A 23109-nucleotide genomic window follows, 5' to 3' on the forward strand; every position below is an offset into this window, starting at 1 on the left:
TCTATCTCTAATGAAGGAGGATAACAGGAATTAGGGTCCTTGAGTTTTTAATCAGATATTTAGAGGATTTTTCAAGCCCAGACCTCATATCAAACAGAAAAGGGTGTTAGAGAGTAAGTGTACAGGCACTTATGGTTAAGAAAAATGGGTATACTTTTCTTAATTTCTAAAACAAGCTTTGGAAAAATTCATAACTTGTGCCTTTCTGATTCTTAGCTTTGTTTTGAAATACTCCCCATCCTCCTTCATGAAAATATTTCTAATCAACAGGGGGAATAGATTTTTCAATTTGTTGCTACAAAAAAGAAAAAGAACCCTCAAACAAATTTTAGCTACTATACAAATATAGATGCTATTCTATAGGTATAGTCAATAGACACTATAGGTTTAGATGTAACAAAAATTATAGATTTAAATCTTGAACCATTCTCTAAAATCTACAAAATTTTAAATATCAAATGTGGCTACATTTTAAAATCCTCTATTTCCCAAGTTGTTCAATGGTTTTTAGAAGTACACTTTAGTCTCTTTAGTTTTTTGAATTATAATTGACATACAATAAACTGCACATATTTAAAGTGTACAAAATGATAAGCTTTGACATCTGTGCACACTTGTGAAACCATCATAAAAATCAAAATAGTGAGCATCTCCATCACTCCCTAAAGTTTCCTTGTGCCTCTTGAGAATCCTTTCCTTCTGCCCCCTCATCAGATAATCACTGATATGTTTTCTGCAACTAGAGATTACTTTGCATCTTCTAGAATTTCAAGTAAAAGGAATAGCACAACTTGAAACGTTTTTGTCTGAATTCTTTTAGCATAATTATTTTGAGATTTTATCAAGCTCACTCCTTTTCATTGCTCAGTAGTATTTCATTGTATGGATATATGATTTATTCCATCCTAGACGTCTTTTGGGAGAAGGACATGGTAACCCATTTCAATACTCTTGCCTGGAAAATCCCATGGATGGAGGGGCCTGGTAGGCTACAGTCCATGGGGTCACGAAGAGTCGGATACAACTGAGTGACTTCCCTTTCATTTTTTACTTTCATGCATTGGAGAAGGAAATGGCAACCCACTCCAGTATTCTTGCCTGGAGAATCCCAGGGACAGAGGAGCCTGGTGGGCTGCCGTTTATGGGGTCACACAGAGTCGGACACGACTGAAGCGACTTAGCTGCAGCAGCAGATGTCTTTTATCTTGAACACTGTAGTTTTTATCCACAGATATTTGATTTGAGTCTTAGAAACTCTCTATAGAGAGTTTTGAAGATATGAAATGCAAGGTTTTGAACGTATGAAATACAACTATAATAACTTATAAAAATATTTTTGAGCTTTGCTCTGGAATGAAGTTTAATTACTGGAAACAAGTTGATCGTTTCAGGTCATGTGTTAAAGATTTATTAGACTGGGCCACAGCATATTTAGTTTCAGTTCAGTTCAGTCACTCAGTCGTGTCCGACTCTTTGCGACCCCATGAACCACAGCACGCCATGACTCCCTGTCCATCACCAACTCCCGGAGTTCACCCAAACCCATGTCCATTGAGTCAGTGATGCCATCCAACCATCTCATCTTCGGTTGTCCCCTTCTCCTCCTGCCCTCAATCTTTCCCAGCATCAGGGTCTTTTAGTTTATGGTTAATTATTTCCCACCGTTGTGGCAAACTTTTTTAAAGTACTCTGCCCAGTGCCTTGTGAATTAAGGGCTTTTTTCCAGTCTGGCTGGTAGAAACAGGCACTCTTCTGAGCCCAGTGTGAGCTCTAGCTACTGTTCTTGCTGGTCCTTTTGGGTAATTGTTCCCTCAGCTTTGCGTGGTTTCCTCACATGCATGCCCTGATTCGTACTCTGCTGGATCCCGCAGATCTCCAGAGTTTTCTCCTGTGCATCTCTTGCATCTTTGATACTCTGTCCTTTGAACTCCAGCCACCTTGGTCTCTTGAGGTCTCAGCTCCATCTGCTCAACTTGTGAAGTCCACCAATCTCCCCAGGGCTTCCTTCTCCCTGAGCTGCAGCCTGGAAAGTCTCCAGGGGTCAGCTGAGGGCAATCACAAGGCGCATCACATGATTCCTTTCTCTTTGAAAATCATCTGATCGTTTGACATCCACTGTCTTAAAATTGCTTTTTAAAAATATATTTTCTGTTTATTTCTGTTTGTTTGTTTCATGTGGGAGGGAAAATCCAGCCTCTTTTATTCCATCATAGTTTTTTTTTTCCCCCTCTATTTTTTGGCTGTGCTGCACGGCTTGTGGAATCTTAGTCCCCAGACCAGGGATTGAACCAGTGTCCCCTGCAGTGTAAGCTCAGTGCCTTACCCTCTGGACCGCTAGGGAAGTCCCTAGTCCATCTTGGTTTTTAAGCTTAATTATCAACATATTTGAAAAGATTTAAGTGATTTATTCCTTTATATTTTCCTACTGAAGTGCTTCATTATTTTTAGTGATGGGAATTCAGAAGACTAAATTAGAAAGTTATTACCTAACCTCCCCTCACACAGTTAAAGCACACCTGTGTGATGCTTCAACATACTTTCACTGTGTCACGTCAGCCCATGGGAAAGGTGAGGCAGATCGTCTGATTTCTATTTTACAGGCGAGGAAATATCTACACAGGTATTATTACTTTCTCAAGTCAAACACCAAATATGCAGGAGCAGTAGGACTTGAACTTAGGATGGTTGACACTTGCCATCCTACTAGGCTACGCAGGATCATCATAGTCAGATAAACAGAGCCCTGGTACGCAAACAAGTGTTAACACAGCCTTTTGTCTAAATGCAAGAGGGAGAAAAGCATATGGTGGTTAGGCAGGTAAGACAAGATTAGTGCCACCTTAATGCATGCTTCCCACACCTGTAGACTGTGGCTTTTTTTTTTTTCCCAAAATATTTGTCAGCTGTGATCAGTATGGGGTAAGCTCTACTAATAGAAGGTTTGTTTTTATTTTTCTTGGACTTTTCAAAGATAGGTAACAGCGTTTCATTTTATAAATTAAAGCGGAACCAAAGCAAACAGAACCAAAGCAAAACTTATAGATTAACACTTTACTGGGGGCTGTGTGTGTGGTGTGTGTGTGTGTAACGCCAGGGCAGTAAGTAAGGGCAGGAAAAGGGGAACTGAGACAAAGCAAGAAGCGAAGCAAATGTAAGGTGACATAGTACTGATCTGAGCCCCAGCTTCACAAGAAGTCACAGCTGGTCTCCAGAAAGACTAAATGGAACTGGAATATCTCAGAACAGTCTGAGGGGGAAGGAAGGGAGAGGCATATATATGCTGTCTTTTAGTTTACAGTCTTCCACTGGTCCCAGTTTTCTTCATGAAGAGTTGAAGTTCCCCAACCTCTTGGTTTGGTTGCCTAGATCCTAGGGCAGCCCCTGGAAGCCAGATCCCATGCTCCAGGGAGTGGCAGAATGTGTGACTCTAGAAGCGCTGAAAGGCACCAACCCCCTGCAGGTCTGATCTGGCTGGGTCCTGGGGCCGTCTCTGTGTAGGCTCTTACCAGGTTTGGGTGATGAAGCTCAGCCCTCAGTCCTGAGGAGGCTTGGGGGGTGGGGGTGGGTGTCAGCTACCCTGGAGGGCCAGGCAGCAGTGGACCGACAGTTCTCCATTCAACAGGCAACAGAGGCCTGGGGCACATGGGCCAAGTGAGTCAAGGGAGGCTTGTAAACTGGCTTAGGCAGCTGAAAACTCAACCAGACCTTGATTTGAATTCCTGCTTCCCCTATAGCTGCTGTCTGACCTTGAACAATATATTTCCCTGTGCTTAGCATCTATACAATGTGATTATTGTGAGGACTAAAGAGATGGTGTATTTAACACACCAGTACACACCCTGGCCTAACTGCGGTCCTTCATTGAGAGAGTATTTTCTATACACCTTTGATTGCTTCTATATTTTGGACAAGGCAGGTGTGTGCTTATACACACACACACACACACACGCACACTTTTTTTTTTTTTTAAAACTTGAGGATTGTGAAATATGATACACGAGTGACTTTGAGATTTTCTAGGAGATAGCCTATCCTCCAAGTGATTTGAACAAGGATATGTTTAACTCTGGCACAATAAAATGCTTAATTGTCCAATCCAAAACGCAAAGTACCCAAAGTAAAACATCTTTCACGAAAGCATTCAACAAATATTTGCTGAGTAACTACTATATCCTAGGTAGACTCTTGAACTGACCACTCCTAAGCACTTGGATGATGAACAGAGAGCCCCAAGGAAGGAAGATGACACCCACATGGCCAACTCAACTCCGGGATTATGCAAAAGCTGATGAAGTCCAGTGACTTCTGCATCAGGACCACAGCATTTAACTTAGATTTTCTTATTTTCTGTAACATCCCATGTTAGCAGTTCCAGGACTAGAATGGGACTCTTCTGCCTAGCTGTTTGGCAAATAACATGGCATTCTGATCTTGGAGAGCATTCTGACTGAGTACTATCAGGACAGCTGCTACTTCAAGGAAAAGGTCTTTACGAAATAATAACATTCAGTGTTGGAGAGGTTGTGTGTATGATGAGTAGAGAACTGGCTTTTCAATCATCAGACATTTTACCTATTATTTGTTTCTGCACAAACCATACACATCAATAGTTTTCAACCAGGAATAATGTGGTCCACCCGCTTCCACCCCTGCCCCAAATTTGACAATGTTGCTAGATATTTTTGTTTGTCACAACTGGCAGGGGAGAGACTGGCCAGGGATGCTGCTAAATATCTTACGGTGCACAGGACAGCTCCCTCACAGCAAAGAATTATCCAGTCTAAAATGTCAGTAATGCCAAAGCTGAGAAACTCTCATTTATACCAAAGCATTCCCAGTTTTGGGGTTTCTAAAAAGTGTGTTGAGACTCGAGTAGCAATTATTCTCTTCCTCTTCTCCTCTCTCTCTTTTTCTTCTTTCCTTCCCTCTCCCTCCCTCTTTCTGTCTGATTTTGAACTGAAAGAACCTGTGCTGTAAATTCCAAAATACGAAGAATAGCAGAAGCAGTAATACTGCAGAGGAGACAACAGGAGATGCAGGTTCAGTCTCTGAGTCAGGAAGCTCCCCTGGAGGAGGAAATGGCAAACCTCTCCAGTATTCCTGCCCGGGAAATCCCATGGACGAGGAGCCTGGCGGGCTACTGTCCAAAGGGTCGCAAAGAGTTGGACACGACAGAGTGACTGAACACAAGCATAGGTATAGGATTACTAAGGTTCTAGAAAGAACAGTTTTTATAGATCTTGTGGGTCAGCAACAAGCTTCAGGGGGCAGATGAAATTGTGTGCCACTAGACCAGATGATGTCTGAGGTTGTTCCCAGCTCTGAAATTCTGTGGCTATATGAGCACTTTATCTTTTTGGTGATTGTTCTTTAATGTCTAGCGATCTTAACAAACCTCTTTTCTTTTTCTGAGGGAAAGAACTTGCAGAGGACATGGTCTGCATGATTTGTTTTATGTCATTTAACGTAAGAGGGCTGGGGAGGTCAATGGGAAATTTCAAAATGAGATGCTTACCAAATTTCCCAGTTCACTTACAACACATGTTTTAATTTGAATAACAAATGTTGTAACAGCTTTCAAAATCATACAAAATATATCTAGATTAGGAAAGGAAATTATAGTAGATTGCAACAATGATGGTTTGCAATTTTAATGGCAGAAATGAATTCTTGTTTGTTTTCTTTTGGCTCTGATTTCCAGACTGCAACAAGCTGCCCAGATCTTCTCCATAGAGATGAGGCTTTCTGTATTCTTAGCACTGCTAGCTAGGAATGTTAGGTCTATGAAATATCTTAAATGGACTTGAAAAGGAGAATAATAGTTCAGTCTTTTTAGATTCCACCTTTCATTAAACTTAGGTCTGTCTCTTGTTTTTTTCTATGCTTCAGCATTTGAGAAGGAAATAAATTGGCTCTGTTATTAGTATCATCTCAGTTTTATATAACCCATAAGTATCATTCTCTGAACATCAAGCCAGCTTCTTGGATGTTTTACTTCCCCCTGGTTTCCTGCAGAAATTTCAATTAAGCCTGGTCTCTACCAAATGGTTTTCATCATTTGCTACTGGAGATCCCTCAACACGCAAAACACTGGCTCTTGGGGGGAGGGATAAATTGGGAGACTGGGATAGTAGTATACATACTATACTAAATAGTAGTATACATACTACTATTTATAAAATAGATATCTAATAAGAACAATACAGTAGTACAGGGAACTCTATGCTCAATATTCTGTAATGACCTATATGGGAAAAGAATAAAAAACAGTGGATGTATGTATATGTATAACTGATTCAGGCTTCCCAGGTGGTGCTAGTGGTAAAGAATCCACCTGCCAATGCAGGACACGTGAGAGATGTGGGTTCGATCCCTGGGTTGGTAAGATCTCCTGGAGGAGGGCATGGCAACCCACTCTACTATTTGGGCCTGGAGGATCCTATGGACAGAGGAGCCTGGCGGGGTACAGTCCATGGGGTCACAAAGAGTTAGACACGACTGAAGTGACTTAGCACATAACTGATTCACTTTGCTGTACGGAGGAAAGTAATACTACATTGTAAATCAGTTATATTCCAATAAAAATTTAACACTAGGGCATGAAAGAATGATGTCTGGCAATGCATGTCCCAAGTCTCTCATAGTAACTGGTAGAGCGAAGGTTTCTCCAGGCCACTCCCAGGTGGAGCGTCCTGACTTCAGGGTGTGGACATTAGGGATGGGGCTCAAATGGACCAGCAAACTTGTCTGCAAACCCATAATTGTTTTCCTTTCTGTGTCTTTAAAAACTCATATTTGGATTTCACACTCCACCTGGATCTCTCTATCTCTCCTATTCAAAAGAAAACTTTACATCTGAAACTGACACGATATTGTATGCTCAGTCAGTAAAGAATCTGCCTGCACTGAGGGAGACCTGGGTTCAGTCCCTGCGTCGGGAAGATCCCCTGGCAACTTACTCCAGTATTCTCGCCTGGGAAATCACATAGACAGAGGAGCCTGGTGGGCTATAGTCCATGGGGTTGCAAGAGTCAGACACGACTTAGTGACTAAACTACCACCATTCTATCTCAATAAGAAAAAAACTTAAGTTAATTAATAAATTTTTTAAAAAAATCACTGGCCCTTCAAAACTTTTCTATGTCTAGAAACTTTCTCCTAACAAATTGATTGGCTGGTGCCCTATTTACAGTATTTCACTTTTCTCCAACAAAAATTGGAGTTTGCACTAAAATAGTAATAATTTTAAAACTTGCAGTCATTGGGGTGAAACCTGTAGTTATCAGCAATATATCAATAGTAATGACAGTTTATATTCTACAGAACTGTGTTTCTAAAGCTTCATAATTAATCACAAAACTTGAAGAGAAGCATCAAAGTAGATTTGGTTGGGGTAGGGCTGGTAGGGACAATATTCTGTCTGGGAAAGCCAAGTCAATTCCATGCTTTTTATTTTTAAATTTAATTTAATTTAACATTTTGGGCCACACCTTGAGGCTTATGGGATCTTAGTTCCTGCATCAGGGATTGGACCCGGACCTTGGCAGTGGGAACATGAAGTTCTAACCACTGGACCACCAGGGAAGTCCCAATCCCATGCTTTGATGAACAGAATTACTGTGATATGTCCCTGTAAAACTAAGATGTGTATAACATATTTCCTTACAGAATGAAATAAGGGTAAAACTGTGAATGAAACTAGATTTAAAAATAAATGTAATTGGTATGCAAAGTGATGAGTACCAGAACACTAGAAAGTTGTGGATAACTGAGTAAAAGACTTCTTTTCTCAGCAATTTGTACAGAATCTTTATTTTCACTGGACATTCTGATTATGCACATGGACAGCATCTAAAAATTTTTGTTGCAAAAAAGTCAACACAGTAAAAAGATCCCAGAGGAAATGGTTGCAGCATTTATGATGTGCTTTAGAAAAAAAATTTCTGCCTGAACTTGAAATCTTAACATGTAATAATGACTGAGTTATGCAAGAGAGAAGAAGGCTTACTCCAGAGAATTTTGATTACCACACTACCTCTGAGGACATTTTTTCAGAATCTTTATTAGTAACAAACAATGAAAGGGAACTAACTGAAGAACTAGATACTGTTGTCTTTTTTTTTTTTTTTGAGCATCTATTATGTGCCATATACTGTTAAGCTTTTCTTTATACACTTTATCATTAAATCCCTACAATGTTATTTAGAAGAGGTGTCATCATCCTCAGATTTAAAAACTAAGTTTCAGAGATTAAATAACTTGACCAAGATCATGTAGGTGGTCAAGCCAGGATCTGAATGCATATCTGTCTATATCGAGCTGTCAAGGCTGTCAGGATCAGAATCATGGGCCAGCCGTAGATCTTTTTTTTTTTTCCAGATTTTTTTTTTTTTAATGTGGACCATTTTTAAAGTTTTTATTGAATTTGCTACAATATTGCTTCTGATTTCAAGTTTTGTTTTTTTTCACCAGAAGGCATGTGGGATTTTGGTTCCCCAACCAGGGGTCGAACCCACACTCCCTGCATTGGAAGGTGAAGTCTTAAACCACTGAACCACTAGCGAAGTCCCAGAAGCCTTAGATCTTAGCTGGGCTCTTGTAGAGCAAATCAGGGCTGAAGTCCTAAAGGAGTACTCTCAGAATAGACTTCTAAGAATCCTCTGAAGCCAAGCCAAACTAGGTCTAGGTGCAATATACCCAAATATCCTTGATCTGACTTTCCATTTTGAGGCCATAGTGGGTAATTTTATTTCTCTGTATGATATGTGTACCCTGCCAAATGGATGTGGCTGTTGGCAGAGGAACCTCCCTGTAGACTGGCCCACAGCCTTGGAAGGAGCAAGGACAAGCAAAACTGACAGCAAGAGGCAGATGACCTCCCAACTCCAAGGAGAGCTCTTTCTCAGGGTCTTTAGCTTAAGGTTATCACTTTCACGGGAGAGTTGGCTATCCCTCTTGGTTAACTGTTGACTCTAGTTGAACTTTCTCCACTACCCTTTAAAACTTAAACAACCGTGCCCTTCAGTTTGTTAAGAGAACTAAAGTCATCCAGCAAGGATTCTCTTTTTCTCCTCTTGTTACCACTCAATCCTTCCTCAGTAATCAGGGAAAGAGTAAGCCTACCCTCCTTCTAAAAGCCTCTCTGGGGTTGGAGAGTAGATTTCTGATAGGGGTCCATTTTCGGTCTAGCGCTTCCTGCAGAAGCTCTTCTGATTCTGCCTCAGGGGGTTCCCCATCCACCAGCACCCGAGGCACAAACAGCCCTGGCTCAACGGTTCCTCCCCACATCCCAGCCAGGGTGTCAGCTCTGCCCCTGACTGGGAGGCAGCATTCCACACTCCTTTCCCTGAGCTCTGGTTGTTTCATTAGGGATAGTGGATCCAAAGCCAGGCTACCTGTGATAAGAGGGGAAAGGCTAGGTCTTAGGACATGCAGAAGGTTGTTGATGGGAGAGAAGAGCCGAAGCATAAAGATCCAAGTTGGTGGTGGAAACTGAGTCTTGAACAAATTTTGAGATTGGGGGAGGGAGGCACATGAGGGAGGGGATATATATATATATAATTACAATTGATTCACGTTGTTGTATGACAGAAACCAACACAACATATAAACATTGTAAAGCAATTTTCCTCCAATTAAAAAAAATCTACTGTATCAATCTATTTGCTGAGCTGCAGATCTATTAAATATTTCTTAATGAACTTCTGAGTAAGAAGCAACATATCATTTAGTTATTATTCAGCCGCTCAGTCGTGTCTGACTCTTTGCGACCCCATGGACTGCAGCATGCGAGGCCTCCCTGTCATTTACATCTCCCATAGAGAGAGATGTATGCCACTGTATGTGGCTACAGTAGCTAGTTTTTAATACTTTGCAGACTCAAGTAGTATCCTAGAGCAGATGTCCTCAGGCTAAGCAATGATCAGATCATGAACAGATATCAAGAGCTCAGTATTTTGCTCATGGATCTGTTGGCACTATGATAAGACACTTTTCAAATTAAGTCTGTCATCTAAAAAAAGCCAAACTCCAGAAACGAGAGAGTAGAATGGTGGTTGCCAGGGGATAAGGGGGGGGTGGGGCGGGAATGGGAAGATGTCAGTCAAACGGTACAAATTTCCATTATAAGATGAATAAATTCTGTGGATCTAATATTCAGCACTGTGACTATAGTTAACAATACTGTATCATATATTGGAAAGTTGCTAAGAGAGTAGATCTTAGATGTTTTCACCACACACACACACACACACACACACACACACACACACACACACACATTGTAATCATATGAGGTGACGGGTCTGTTAACCTTATCGTGGGAACCATTTCACAACATATATGTGTATCAAATCATGACATTCTCTATCTGAAACTTACACAATGTAATATGTTGATTATATCTCAAGCTGGGAGAAACAAAAAGTAAAATTACGTTGCCAAAGAAAGCATATATATAAATGGCATAAACATTCTTTTTTTTGTCACATGGCACGGCTTACAGGATCTTAGTTCCCTGACCAGGGATTGAACCTGGAGATGTTCTAATGGATGTAGCTGAAAAAACCCAGTATTTTAGTACATGGGAAAGTACTCAATATATATATATTTTTTAAAATTAATTTATTTATTTTAATCGGAGGCTAATTACTTTACAATATTGTAGTGGTTTTTGCCATACATTGACAAGAATCAGCCATGGGTGTACATGTGTTCCCCATCCTGAAACCCCCTCCCCTCTCCCTCCCCATCCCATCCCTCAGGGTCATCCCAGGGCACCAGCCCTGAGCATCCTGTCTCATGCGTCACAATATATTTTTAAGATACTACTAAATGACCAACCTAAACAGCATATTAAAAAGCAGAGACATTACTTTGCCAACAAAGGTCTGTATAGTCAAAGTTATGGTTTTTCTGGTAGTCATGTATGGATGAGAGTTAGACTATAAAGAAAGCTGAACACCAAAGAATTGATGCTTTTGAACTGTGGTGTTGGAGAAGACTCTTGAGAGTCCCTTGGACAGCAAGGAGATCAAACCAGTCACTCCTAAAGGAAATCAACCCCGAATATTCATTGGAAGGACTGATGCTGAAGCTGCAATACTTTGGCCACCTGATGCAAAGAGCCAACTCATTGGAAAAGACCCTAATGATAGGAAAGGTGGAAGGCACAAGGAGAAGGGGACGACAGAGGATGAGATGGTTTGGATGGCATCACTGACTCAATGGACATGAGTTTGAGCAGGCTCTGGGAGATGTAAATGACAGGGAGGCCTCGCATGCTGCAGTCCATGGGGTTGCAAAGAGTCAGACACGACTGAGCGGCTGAATAATAACTAAATGATATGTTGCTTCTTACTAAGAAGTTCATTAAGAAATATTTAATAGATCTGCAGCTCAGCAAATAGATTGATACAGTAGATTTTTTTTAATTGGAGGAAAATTGCTTTACAATGTTTACATGTTGTGTTGGTTTCTGTCATACAACAATGTGAATCAATTGTAATTATATATATATATATATCCCCTCCCTCATGTGCCTCCCTCCCCCAGTCTCAACCCTCTAGGTCAGCATAGAGTGCTGGGGTGTGCTGGGCACCCTGTGGACACAGCGGATTTTTGTCACATAAGAAAAGTTTTGAATATGTCTTGGGATCATCAAGGATCTACATGATACAATTCAATTCAGTAAAGACTTAGTGAGCACCTACTTTGTTCCAGGGTGTGCTGGATATCAAAAATACATGGAAGGAAAATTAAATCATGTCTGTTTTTTTGTAATTATTAAGGCACCAATGAGGACTAAAATATTTTGAAAAGATTTGATAAAGAAAGGTTCAAAGGAGAAAAAGGAACATAGGCAAGATAAACTTACTGCAGGCATGAATAACCTCACGTGGTTCCGATCTTTTCTCTACCATACTTAATATGGTGCTGAGCCCAGCAGTTAGACAACAAATACTCATCAGACTGAATTAACCAGGAAATTCAATTAATTAAAATACCCCTTTTCCTTCCTATTTTCTATTTTTTTCCCTCTCCTCCCAGCATTCCAGCAGTTTGAGACTTTATAAAAACAAGGTGGTGACATAAAGATTGAAACCTTTGCCAATAAAGTGTCTAAAACTAAAGAAACTAGTTAACAGTCTCAGGAGTCGACTTTCAGCCTCCTGTGACATTTGGTAACTTTGCTAATTACAGGCTCCATTCTCTCCAGTGCTCAATGTCTCCTCTACAAGCCCTAAGTGGTACCCTGGCAGCCTGAAAAAAACATTTGAAAGTGCCAGATGGGTGACTAGGGGCTAATTTAGGCCCTGGGAAAATCAGGCTCATTCTGTTTTCTTTTACTTATTTTTTTCCTTCTTTTTTTTTTTTTTTCTTAGTTGAGATGCTGCATTCTTTTACTTTTAAAAATTTCTCACTAGCAGTGTTGACTTTTACCATCATAGTCAAATAGGGTCAGTTTGTAATTATATGGGAAATTCAGTGGAGATCAAGTGGAATCAGAGATCAGCTCAGAAAAAGAAAAATGAAGGGAAATGTATTTTGCAATGTGAACACAGGACCTTAGTATGAAAGATGTCACTTACGAGTAGAAAAAGAGTTAAGAGTTTAAATCAAATTCCTTCTTAGTTAATAACACATTTTCTGTTACCAGTTCTGAGAGACTGTCTCTTTTTATAGACTTACTTAGGATGGCATTTAACATTGATGAAAACATGGTTTACTGGAATAGTCAGAAATAATTCTTGGAAGTCAGCTCTTGGAAGAGTCATACTACTGTTTCTCCTTGTTGAAGAGACGGGCAGGAAGTAAGTATGACTTTGGAGAAATACTTAAATTTCATTCAGTCAAACATGGCAATGCTTCTGCCTTCATGGAGGTGGGGGCGGTTTTCCCCAGTGGCTCAGCGGGAAAGAACCTGCCTAAGGTGCAGGAGACGCAGGAGACTTGAGTTTGATCCCCGGGTCAGGAAGACCCCTTGGAGAAGGGGATAGCAATCCTCTCCAGTATTGTTGCCGTGGAATCCCATGGACAGAGAAACCTGGTGGGCTACAGTTCACGGGGTCATGAAGAGTTGGACACGACTGAGAAGAGCACACAGTATAGTACAGCTGCCTGCGTGGAGTTTAAGGTCTATGTTGAGAAGCTGCTAAATTGTTAAGGACAGTTCATGTGGGAAGGGCCTCGATGGGGTGCACATGGGGTGTCCTGGGAGCTGGGCTGCACAGGTGGGCAGTGGGTTGGGGAGGGTCAGAGAATGTTTTCTGGAGAAACTGATCCATGAGCCAAGTTCTGAACAAGTGAGACAAAGTGAAATGAACAAAGGAAAGGAGTGGCACTTCTTTCAATGACAAAGAGAAAAGGTACAAAAGCCACAGTTTCTTTGAAGAAAATAAGGGTGCCTTTGCCTTAAAATTCTAGAATTCACCTTCTCAGAAGGGATTGGCTGTGATGCACTTTCTTGCTTCCTTAAGTTCTTTGAAGCCTTTCTTGGAGTTTTTGATTTGGTAGCTGCTTCCTCTACCAGAAATCCCTGGGCATGTGCATGTATTAACTGTGTGCTGGGCTGTGACCCCAGGAAGATGACAGATAAGTTTATGGACATAACTGTAGTTACTGGTTAACTACTACTTACATAGCATTTTAAGTAACACTGTCTGCCAGACAATAGGCAGAGCATTTTGTAAACATCCCAATAAACCCCAGAACAACCCGAGGTGTCACTCTCTCAAGTAAATGGTTGGCTCAGAAATGTAATACTTATTTAAGGTCGAAACTGGTGAAGAACAGGGCCTGAGTATGAACTCAAGTCTGTCTTACTACTATACTTGTACTCTTAAGAACTAAGCTATTTTAGCTCTGTGAGGAACAAATCCTATGTGCTTAGTTATCTCACATCCTTTTTCCTCTCTATTTTTAGTTTTAAGGTCATTTCCAATTTCAGACCCATTTAAACAACCATACTCATTTCTTCCTTTATGCAGTAACTCTGGGTCTAGTACTCTGAGATAATGTTGTTAGTACTGTTTCCAAAAAACTAAACTAGTCTTTGTTTTTGAATAGTTAACTCATTAATGAGATGGCTGTGACAGGCTTGATGGTAAAATATAATTAAAAAAAAAAAACAGAATGGAGGATTATTTAACAACTTAATAGCCATTGGGCCCTTTGGATAATTTAGTTATTTTGTTCCAAGGTTTAGGAAAAATATAAATGAAGCAAGAGAGAAAAAGAAAATTATGAGGATGGAAATCAGATTTATAATAATAGGATTTATGTTTGGGTCCACGGACAGAAATTAACATGCAAATGGAGAAAAAATTCCCATAAATTCTTCTGATGTGTGGTTTTAGCTGACTCAACTAAAAGGATAGTTACTTCATATTCCTCTGCCAAAGTCATTAGACCTTTGATTAGAGGCAACAGAAGGAAAAAGAGATTACTTGCTATCTATAAGGAATATCTATGTTTTATTTGTTAAATTTTGAAGGGGATCATCCAGAAATTCCACTGGCCACATATTACACAACCCACCTTGCACTCAGCAAATCTGAATCATGTACAGCCCTGGGTGGATTCTGTCGGGTAAGTATGGTATCCATAGATCTTTCAGGCCGTAGTTGAGGTGGGTGGCTGGAGAGGATGAAGATGAGTGAAAGGGGGCTACAGTGCAGAATACGCCTCTTTCTCAACTCATGGAAACTTGTCCATGTGTGCCTGGCTTCATCATCTCCATCACTTTGTTTGGGATTAATTTTTGTTTAATTATTCCCCTTTCTCAAATATGCTTGAGATTCTAGAAGACAACCTGTCTAGCTTCCCAAAGATATCAGCAATGAGAGATTCTGTTCTACAGAGGTGTGACTTCCCTCAAAGACAAAATGAGTGTAGCTCCGGAAAAGCTGATTAGCCTCTACGCTGCCTCCAGCCAAGTCTGCTTCTTTTTGTGATTTATCTCTACCATAGTGGACATGGCGAACTTCCTCTTACAGGGATGGGAACTGGTAAGATTACCAGAAGTATAAAGGGTGCACAGTATTTGCAAAGCAACAGACTTCTCCAGAGTTTTAGAGGTCACATTCCACTAGGTACACATGGGACATGCCAATGGAGACCAAAGCCAACAAGAATCTGTAAGAGCCTCAGGAAAAAGGGCTGAGCCTGAGAAAACCAATATAGAATAATGTAGCTTTGATTACATGAAAGCAAAGGCAAGATATTAGCTTTTACAAAACCATGAAGTGACTTTGTAGGATATTTAGGAAACCTATCACATCCCACAAGACCTCTTGCAAGCTCACTGGAAGCTTCTCATGGATGGTTTTAATTTACTCAACAAATACTTATTGACTAACACTTGCTGTGGAAATAGCATGCAAATTTGTTTTACTCCAGTATCATATAGTAGAATAAAAAGGATTGTGTTTTTGCCTGTTACAAATGTCTTCTCCATTAAAAAGTAAGTGAGAAAATGACACTATGAGTGTGTGGAAATATTTATTAATTCATTCATTTAAAAAGAACTTATTGTGCAGCTACTATATGCCATGCACTGGAGGTTCAGTGCTTGGTAAAATAATACTCTTGCCTTTAAAGAGTTCATAGTCCACTGAGGGGGACACTCACTCAAAGTTTAACATTAATAGAAAATAAAGGAAGTCTCAGAGTTATAGAGAAATGAATATGGGAGATCAGAGGAGAAAGAAGGTTTAATTGGTCTCAGGGAGGAAATGGGGATTAAGAAGGATGTGTGAGTGGATGGGATTTGAGGATTACAGAAAGTGTCACAGGAGATGAGGGCATTTGAGTTCTAGACATTTAAGACCCATAAGTATTCTTGTCTAGGTTTGTGTCTGCCCCAGATCTAATAAAGATATTCTTCTTTACCTGACAACAATTTAGGAATCAGAAAACATACAGCCAGATCTACATGATTCTTTATCTGGTTGGAGAAATAGGTTCCTCAATAATGTCAACAATAATTCATTGTTTTGCTTTGACCGTAGGTAACCCTCAAGGGAAGTAATGAGATGTAGGAATAAACTCTTAAGCTAGACCATCTGCATTCAAATCTTAGTTCTACCATTACTGGTTGTGTGACTTTGTGGTTCTCTAAGCCTCTTTCCTCATCCATTGGAAGGGGATAGCCATAGTGCCTAAGTCATACGGCTGTGGATTGCCAAAAGGGGTAAGCAAGCTCTGCATGATTACTGTAGAGCCTGGTACATAGTAAATCTTAAAAAGTGTTACCTATTGCTGTATTGGGGAGTAGCAAATGGTTGTCTATGTAGAATCACATTTCCTAAAAGCATTTTTAAAATGAGATAAATTCTTTTAATTCCAAAATGATTTACATCTTTTTCTGATAACTCCTTAGGTCTAATCATTGCTTCTGCTTTTAAAAAATCTTCTTGGCCTACATTTATTTTAAAATATCATTATAGCATTGATAAAGGAAATAAAAGTCACAATAACAAAAAATCACCCCAATCTGCATCTCACTTTCACTTTTCCATAAACTCTTTTGGATCAAGAGTTCTGCAAGTGAATAAATGAATAAATAAATGAATTGTGGTCTCAACGGTTCTGTTTCAAAAAGAAGTATAAAGTATCATAAAATCATGCCCTAAGAACCAGGTTACATTTCTGTGTTTACCCCGAAAGCTGGGAATACTGCAGCATCATAAAATGTTTTCGTGAATTTTAAAATATTTAAAAAGAAACCCCACCACTATTTCCTGGTTGGGAAAGCAAAAATGGAAGATTGTGGGCAAAGTGATGAAGCTGGAATGAGAAACTACAGCAATGACGTTAGTACTGGGTCACCATAATAGGTTTCCACGGAGTATAAAGAACAGTTCTTTGGCCACTAAAAGGCCATTTCCTTTCGGCATAAAACCATGACCTACTTAGTGGTCTTGTTAGGAGAGTCAGAACTGTGATTATGAATTTGCAGATTCAGGTTCTGCATTTGCGCTGTTGCTGTGCGCACAGCTGGCCGACTGCCATGGGGGTTACACGTAATCCCCTGGGCACACACTGCAGAGAAATCAAGACAGGTTTTCTATTTAAAATTCAGATACATAATTTTTAAAAATAAGTAGCCAGATACTCAAGCTTTCCTGGTGGCTCAGATGTAAGCTGCCTGCTATGCAGGAGACCTGGGTTCGATCCCTGGGTCAGGAAGATCCCCTGGAAAAGGGACTGGCAACCCATTTCAGTGTTCTTGCCTGGAGAATTCCATGGACAGAGGAGCCTGGTGGGGTCTCAGAGTTGGACACGACAGAGCGACTGACACACGCCGATACTTGGGGCTTCCCAGGTGGCGCTAGCGGTAAAGAGCCCGCCTGCCAATGCAGGAAACATAATGAGACACAGGTTTGATCTGTGGGTCAGGAGGATTCCCTGGAGGAGGGCATGGCTACCCACTGCAGTATTTTTGCATGGGATAATCCCATAGGCATAGGAGCCTTGCAGGCTACAGTCCATAGGGTTGCAAAGAGTCGGACATAGCTGAAGCAACTCAGCATGCACGCATACAGCCAGATACCTCTTTCACTTTAAGCTAATATTAGTATTCACTTAAAATGTGTTATTTTAAGTTTTTCTTTCACATATCAGGTGAATTACAGAGGAGAGGGGTTTAAACTTTAAGTCACTTATCTCAAAAACGACACAGAGCAAACCAGTAATTATCCTGAAGAAGAGCAAGGCAATTCATTAGAAAGGCCCAACTGTGTTAGAGGATTTCTCCCATAAGATTCATGAGAGTTAAACTTGCTCCTTGGAGGAATATTTAAAAATAATTAACATCCATTTAAATCTCACATCTTCTAATAATATTCATGGTATATTTTTAACTGTAGCCAGGCTTAAACCTAAACAACCAATTTAGAAGGTATAATTATATATGTGCTTATTCAGTGGTTAATCTATCACAGAGCAGAGACAAAAAGACTGGGCCTCTTCTAGATATTTCAACCACTCTGCATGTTCCAAGGATTCTAGGATTTCTTATTTTTATTCAAGCTCCATCTTAGAGTAGATATGTCTGGCCTTTTAGAAGCGGGGAGATGCAGCTGGAACTTCCATCTTTCACAAGTAAAACAGAGCCATTCTGTAAAGCTATAAATGACCCAGGGTCAGTAGTATTCAGTATTTGTTTTACTCTATTTCACCTTCCTCATTTCTGAACATTCGGTATAAGGAAGAGGTTAAAAGTGTGAACTCTGATATCACACTAGCTATGTGACTCTGAAAAACACATCCATCTCAGTTTCTGCAGGTGTAAAATGGGTAGTAACAGTTCCTACCTGACAAAAATAATCCATGCATAGTGCAAGTGTTTCATAAATGCTAGTTATTATGATTAGCATCTGTTTTTATAATCTAGTTTTCAACATCTTTCCTGTAGCATCTATGTATTTGTTCACCCACCCATTAGCTATTAATTGAACAGCTGCTATGGACAGACGCTGGGCAACATCAACAGCCTGAGGGTGCTTTTATTTGAAGAAGGTCCTGAGACAGACAAATACATGTACCAGGTTGGCACGCCCCTCACCCATTGTTGAGAGTGTTGACTGCTAACAGCTCACCCCCAGATCCTTTTTTGGGGGACTGCTCTTGGCTGACAGGTGCTGCCTGGGAGCAGCCCCCATGCCCTGGGTCATCTCTGTGCAAGTCTATGAACAGAGCTGCTGGTGAGATCAGGCTGAGGCTGGACTGCTCCTGAAATTTTAAATCTGTGTCTGCCTTCTTTCCCTGCCCTCTCCTGCTTCCCTCACTGACAGGTGTCTTTTGAAAGCAACCCCTCAAGAGACCCTTCAGAAGCTCTGCCGATGCGGGATCCAACCCAATACAAAATCTGCCCATGTACTATTTAGACACAAATTTTGATAATGCAATTTTCAAGTGAATACACCAATAATGATTAACCATAAATTTCCAGAATGTCTTTAAAATACACAGATAAAAATAATTTATCATTCTTCTAAAGGGATTGAACACATTCTTTTAAAATATTCTTATATGACTTCACTCTGCCTCTTTTTATCTTAGCTTTCTTAGAATTTCCTCACCTTTCAACTAAGAAATCATGCTGTATAATGGATATAAAGTAATAAATAGAACACAAATCTTATTTAAGAATTTTTAAAAAACCTTTTGGAGTTTGTTTTTATTTTTTACATTCTTTCAAAACTGAAATAAAGGACTTTCTTCTTCTTTTTTGGGTGGATTGGTTATTTTGATCATTTTTCTGGCTCAGTGTTATTCCCATTGAGTTTTTCTCTTTTACTCATTATGAATAATCTGGGTTTGTTAACTTCCTCTAGAAGCTGGTTGTTAACTTCATAAACTCTGGGCTCTACACTCTCACTGAAATGTCCAGTATGACAATTTTATCAACTGTTTAATGACAGTGGTAATGAGCCATTCAAGACAAACACAGCCGTCTGGCAAAATAGAAGATCCACGTGGAGAAACATGCTCTGGTCAAAACTTTCACATCTGTTTTATAAACCACAACAGATAATGCAGTTATGAATAATTATAGATGAGTGCATGTCTAGGCATTTCACCCCACTGGAGATCACTTCACATCAAAGAAGCTTTTCTATGAAACTAATAACTGATTGGAACCAGGTATGATACTCAGACAAGAGCAGAATTCATGTCTTAATATTCTGCATGTGTCCTATCAATCAGCTAACTACCCTTCATAGCTGGTGAGCCCTTCACAAGCCACAGAATCACAGTGTTATATCAGACCTCAAGTGTCCAGCTGAGGCCCAGTTCTCATTCCTGAATTCACAAAGACGCATGCTGGAGGTCTGCCTGCTATGTAAATCATACTCTTTTAAAAAATTTTAGAGAAACTGTGGTTTCAAAATAATGATGATTTGTTCAAATAGCAATCATTTGCAATGATTTTACCTTCTCAATTCCACATTAATCACTTTACTAATTTCTTTAAAAAAATAAAATTATGTTCATTTCCTCTTTCTTTTTTCCACAGTCTTCCATTCTCACTGTATCCTCCTGTCACTTTTCTGTACTTTACTTAAATCATTCAACATTTCTGCTGCACCAGGCGATTGCTGGGCCCCAGGTAATACTACTTTCTCTCCTTTCTTCTTTCCTATCAGTGAGGCCCAGAAATTCTTCTTGTGGTAGCCACAGATTCATCCAGTTTCTTCTCTAACATTGGGAACTAGAATTTGCAAATATCTTTCCCACACGTTTCAAAACTGAATGTTACCATTCTTTCCCCACTTCCACCACTTTCTTCTCTGAGGCAGATGTAGTCTTGACTTTGACCAACGATGCACTACATAGTTTTACAGTGTCCCCCTGGAAATATCAGAAAATCACATATTGGCGACCCTCATGGCAGGCCCGCAAGTAGAGTCTCCTGCAACTAGGGCTTCAGTTTAGTCAGAGAAGTCAGTTACTATAATTGATGCCATAGCTTTCACATCCTCAATTATGCTGTTTGGTTGTCACGGAGCCTTCCATTTTCCAGACAGGATAGTTCTCATTCCCAGAGCTAGCTCCTCTTCCATCCAGTCCTCCAGTTCCTCTCTACTTTCCTCCATAATTTCTAATATTCTGAATTTGCTCCCTTAATCTGTGATATGGGCTTCCCAGGTGGCTCAGTGGTAAAGAACCTGCCTGCCAATGCAGGAGCCATGGGAGACATGGGTTCAATCCCTGGGTTGGGAAGACTCCCTGGAGAAGGGAATGGAAACCAAAATCCCATGGACAGAGGAGCCTGGCAGGCTACAGTCTATGGGATCACAAAGAGTTGGACAGGACTGGGTGACTAAGCAGCATGCACAATCTGTGATACGAGACTCAGTCTGTCCATTGAAACAGCAGCTCTTCTGATCACCCCACTGAAAAGGTCTTGCTACTGGGAAATTCTCCTTTTGGCCAAGTGGAGAAAGTTCAAGGCTCTGATCAATCTTCTTTTTATTAAAATATATCTCACCCTTCCCATACTTAGTTTTTTTTTTCCATTTATGTTTATTAGTTGGAGGCTAATTACTTCACAATATTGTAGTGGTTTTTGCCATACATTGACATGAATCAGCCATGGATTTACATGTGTTCCCCATCCCGATCCCCCCTCCTGCCTCCCTCCCCATCCCATCCCTCTGGGTCTTCCCAGTGCACCAGCCCTGAGCACTTGTCTCATGCATCCAGCCTGGGCTGGTGATCTGTTTCACACTTGATAATATACATATTTTGATGCTGTTCTCTCAGAACATCCCACCCTCACCTTCTCCCACAGAGTCCAAAAGTCTGTTCTGTACATCTGTGTCTCTTTTTCTGTTTTGCATATAGGGGTATCGTTACCATCTTTCTAAATTCCATATATATGTGTTAGTATACTGTATTGGTCTTTATCTTTCTGGCTGACTTCACTCTGTATAATGGGCTCCAGTTTCATCCATCTCATTAGAACTGATTCAAATGAATTCTTTTTAATGGCTGAGTAATATTCCATTGTGTATATGTACCATAGCTTCCTTATCCATTCGTCTGCTGATGGGCATCTAGGTTGCTTCCATGTCCTGGCTATTATAAACAATGCTGTGATGAACACTGGGGTGCACGTGTCTCTTTCAGATCTGGTTTCCTCGGTGTGTATGCCCAGGAGTGGGATTGCTGGGTCACATGGCAGCTCTATTTCCAGTTTTTTAAGGAATCTCCACACTGTTCTCCATAGAGGCTGTACAAGTTTGCATCCCATACTTAGTTTTCAGTTGTGCATAAGAATTCTATTAAATGTCTGGTGTTGGGTGACTAACAAGATTTAAAAATATTTCTCTCACATTTCACTCTAAATTATCATAGTTTCTCATACATGAGGAATGCTTAATGTGAAAAAAGAAAGGTAAGATGCAGAATATTTCACATGGATTTTGGGTTACTCTGAGACACTAGAGATTTGGCTCCAAAGATTCTATGTAAATGATGAAAACAGCTTACTGATAGGGAGAGGGAGAAAGAGAAAGAGATACACACATACACTCACACACACACACACACACACACACACACACCCACAGAGTGAGCAAGAGAGCACAGGATTGGGGTGGTGATCATCCAGAAGAGAGAACACATATTCATTTTTCTCCCTAAATGTAGCATTTAACAGGGACGAGGCATCTCTGATACACTTTTCCTTCCCTTTAGTGATAACCATCTGCTAATCTAGCAGCTTGACTTATACCATAAAATAAAGATGTCACCACAGAGATCTTCGAGGCTGGTCTGAATAAGGAATGAATGACCAACCCTTGTGATATTCTGTGGGCAGAGTTACAGAAAAAGAAACATGTCCGGGATTTTTGAATAAGGGATTCAGACCTTGAGACTGTCAAGGCTCATTTGACAAAAAAATACATTTATTTATGTATATGACAATGTGATTGCCACTGTACCATTATGTCAGAATGGATCAAGAATCAGTAATGCTTGTTCTTGTTCAAAATGGCAGGATAATAAGAAAATGAGTAGCTGAGAAATCAATGGTAGAAAAAGTGTCCAGGTGGTGGTTTTAGCAGCCAATTTTAACTTGGAAATAATGGTTTATCTTGCTTCAGGCAAACAGTTAATGATGGAAAATCTAGTCTGAAGCAAAAGATAAATGAGGGGATTATTACTTACTTTTCGAGCTACTTGATTATTCCCTAAAAGCGCTACTAGGTGGACACCAGGTCCTGCTAAGTCTCAGCAAAATGTAACTGATTTTGAACGAGATGTAGGAGGTTCCTTCTGGCCCCGTTTTGCTAATGAAGCAAATGCTAATAACTTGAAATGTGATTTCTGATGTGTCTGGTTAGATTTCTTTACCTATAAATGGAGACATTCTGGGTTCAATCAGTAGTTTCCAACTTGGGAGTCTCCCTGGGGTTTCAGAAAACAGTGATAAGCATCCATAAGTTACTTTTCTAGGTATTTTGTATTTCAGAATACATAATAATGTACTTTTACCCACAAAAATGCTCAAAGAGCCAACTAACACCTTGAGTTTACTTGCTTGCCTCTGTTAACTTGGGACAGTTAACAGCAGTTGGCTCATGCTAGTCAAAG

At 40.2% G+C, this 23109-nt stretch overlaps 1 protein-coding gene across 3 annotated transcripts in view; it reads right to left on the reverse strand.

Moving 5' to 3' along the window:
• The window catches only part of AK5 (adenylate kinase 5), a 257931-nt gene that overhangs the window by 126536 nt on the left and 108286 nt on the right, over nucleotides 1-23109 (reverse strand). The gene's annotated exons all lie outside the window — the stretch shown is intronic.

This window comes from Cervus canadensis, chromosome 2 (assembly GCF_019320065.1).
Source record: "Cervus canadensis isolate Bull #8, Minnesota chromosome 2, ASM1932006v1, whole genome shotgun sequence".
Lineage (NCBI taxonomy): Eukaryota > Metazoa > Chordata > Mammalia > Artiodactyla > Cervidae > Cervus > Cervus canadensis.